General features: G+C 40.4%; 1 long non-coding RNA gene across 1 annotated transcript; it reads right to left on the bottom strand.

Annotated features, from left to right (window-relative positions):
• Positions 1–1,167: 1,167 nt before the first annotated feature.
• Positions 1,168–2,707, bottom strand: LOC120437334. Its single transcript, XR_005611032.1, has 3 exons — positions 2,578–2,707; positions 2,378–2,463; positions 1,168–1,439 (listed from the first exon to the last, which is right to left on the bottom strand). It is a non-coding gene; the product is annotated as an uncharacterized LOC120437334 (long non-coding RNA).
• Between the last annotated feature and the right edge of the window lie 555 nt (positions 2,708–3,262).

Below are 3,262 nucleotides of genomic sequence, written 5' to 3'. Positions count from 1 at the left end.
TCCCCAAAGAGGGACAAAGGACCCCTGGTGATCCTCTAATCACATGAGCCAAGGTGTGAAAGCGGGTGTGGGACCTAATCAGCCAGGGTTTCGGGTGTGCTCATTGTGAAACCTGGCCCCACCTTGTCATGTGAATTCCTGAGGTCCGATGGCCCAGGATGTGAGTGGGCATTAAGGCGTCTGGGGAGGGAACTCAAAACTGGATTATAGATGGCAGACAGTTGGTGTCGTAAACCACCGCCTCTGTTCAAAGATGGTCGCTCACAGTGGACATAGATGGCCTCTTTCACTCCTCTTTCAAACCATCTGTCCTCTCTGTCCAAAATGTGAACATTGGCATCCTCAAAAGAGTGACCTTTATCCTTAAGATGCAGATGGACTGCTGAGTCTTGTCCTGTGGAGGTGGCTCTTCTATGTTGTGCCATGCGCATGGCACAACATAGAAGAGCCACCATAGAAGAGCCACCTCCAAAACCCTGGCTGATTAGGTCCCACACCCGCTTTCACACCTTGGCTCATGTGATTAGAGGATCACCAGGGGGTCCTTTGTCCCTCTTTGGGGGGAAACTCCCACTTGGTTTAAATCTGGGACTCTCGGCCATTTGACCTTAGAACTGAAGAAGCTTCTCGGATGAGAGGTGAAACGTCTTCAAGCAACTTAAAGAAGTCCAGACGCTTTTCTTTGCAAACTCCTTTGACTACGATGACCTGGATGACTGAGAACCTTCACAGACATGAGAAGAATAAGCAACTGTAAAACCCTCTGTTGTGTTTATGTGAAGTAAACAGACAGAATGGGGAGAGGATTTAAAGCACATTGGTAATAAATTTACATTTGATGTTGAGTGTTCAGACGGTGAGGGAGGCATTGTTTCTGAAGGATCAAACTGGTTACAGGAGAAACAAACTCAAGATAAAGCTTCATTTATGTGATTTCAATTTAAATTAAGCTGAAACTTTTGGGGAATTTGAAGAAGTTTCAGTAAGTGTTGCAAATGTTTGTTTTTTGTTGTACACATTAAACATGAAGCCTGGCTGCAAAATTCTTTATAACAGTAAAACGTTACTGTAGTAACAGTTATAATTCATAACATCATATCAATGATTTGACATTTTTAAGGGATCATCTTGTTCACCTTGGCGTTCTTTAAAGGTCCTTTTCTACTTTCGGTTTCTTCTCACTGAGCTGTTGATGATTTACTTCAAACTGTTATTTACTAGCATGGTGAGCTAAGTTCAGTGTGGAGAAGAAAGCTTGCTGCAGGTCTCTAAAGACCTCAGATATTTATTTTACTGTTTTTACTAAATGTAGAAAATAAAAAGAATTATTCTGCTTTTAATGAATAAAGAGCAGCTGTACCTGTTTGTTCAGACAGCTGTTTGTCCATAAATGATGTCTTCAGTTCTCAGGGCTGAGTGGACAACAGCTGGATCACTCTCTGTCCAATAAAACACACACAGAGGACATCACTGCAAGTGCTACAAGTTATAAAAGTGGTAATATTAAAATGGATTTGTGCTTTTAAAAGAAAACTTATTTTTTAACAACAATGTTTGATTGCATTTGCACACTAACAGTCCTGCAGTACAACCTGAGCAGATGTAGTATTTTTATCTGACAGAGGAAACATGAGACAGACCACAGAGGTGTTAGTTTCTGTTAATGGACTAACCACAGGCTGAAAAACACACAGCCCAACATGCAAAGAACAGCACTCATTCAGCATTCAGAAATCATATTTGACCTCTTTGAGTTTTTGCATTAAAACAATTTTCAGAAAGCTTCACATCTGAATCTGAGGTCAAAGTCACCAATGTTTGAACTTTTATGAGATATTTTGTACGTAACGAGTTATTGTATTCATAAAGTTGTGTGACTCATGCACAGCAACGTAACTAAAGAACCCCAAACAAAAGGTAAAATCTAAAAATAAAAACTGACGTCACTTTAAAATCAAGAGAAAGAAATTGGAAATGTACAAACTGAAACACCTCCAAAGTTGAAAGAATTAAAAAATAAACCAGTGTAGACGACATTAAGTAAGATGATCTGTGGTAATATGGCTGATCAAATTGATGGTACTCACTGACTCTTTCATGGTAATAACAGTAATTATACGTTTATTTATTCATTTATTTTCTCATTAAAAGTCAAATATGGAAGAAAGATTTTTGGGATGAAGCTAAACTGACTCAAAGAGTTATTCCTCAATCTTTTACAATGTAAATGTGCACAATACATATTATACAACGAATTTTTAATTGTGTTTAACACATTAGTTTAAGCTCAGCGAGTTCTCAGAGATCCTTTAACCGAGTTTTATCTTTTCTTTCAATATCAACATGAACACTGGACAGTCAGCATATTAAACACTACCTCTGCTTCTTCTGATTGGCTGTTGTTGATGACTTGAGATTTTCTGTGACTGGACGTGATGCCATTTCTAAAGTCTCCCCCATCAGCTGAAATGAGCCAGAATGAAAAGTGAAATGATTTATTGTTTTATACTGTGAGAAACATATTAGTGAATATTACATCAAAATAGTTTACTATGAAAAACAAAGTTTGAGTCTCACCTTCAGGTTTTCTGTGAACACATGGTCTCCCTAACAGAACCAGTAACACCAGTAAGAACCCACAGATCAATTTAAGAAATGACAACACAGAGAGAGCAGTGGAGGACAGTGATGGAGGAGAAGTGGATGAAGCCAGAGTTGTGGATGTAGGAGGAGGTGTGGTGGTGTGTTCCCCTAAAATAAAGCAAACACAGTCATTAAGTTGTCGTCACATTGTGAATGTTGAAAGCTGCAGAAACACAGACAGGTGAGTGTGTCACCTGTGACAGTGATCCAGCTGGATGGAGACTCTCCATGACCGCTGATGTCACACTTGTAGAGGCCTTCATCAGACCTGGAAACATGCTGGATGGTCATGTGACCTGTAGGCTGCTTCCTGATGAGGGAGCCATCTTTATAGAAAGCAGCTGGGAGGTTGGAGGGAGTGGTCTTTGTTTTACAGAGCAGAGTGACGTCATCTCCCTCCATCACAGGGAGGACAGGACTCTGCAGGATCACTGATCCACCTCAACACAGAGACAAACTACAGCATTTCATCCATTTACACACAGCTTCATCAACACTAACTCCACACACTCAGCTTACCAGTGACTGTCAGGTTAACCATGTTACTGATGGGACCCTCTCTGGACTCACACCAGTAAACTCCACTGTCCCATGGGAGAACAGTGATGTCACATGAAGA

Source organism: Oreochromis aureus, linkage group 3 (genome assembly GCF_013358895.1).
Source record: "Oreochromis aureus strain Israel breed Guangdong linkage group 3, ZZ_aureus, whole genome shotgun sequence".
In the NCBI taxonomy this organism is placed as follows: domain Eukaryota; kingdom Metazoa; phylum Chordata; class Actinopteri; order Cichliformes; family Cichlidae; genus Oreochromis; species Oreochromis aureus.
This window is presented reverse-complemented; position numbering and strand designations above follow the sequence as displayed.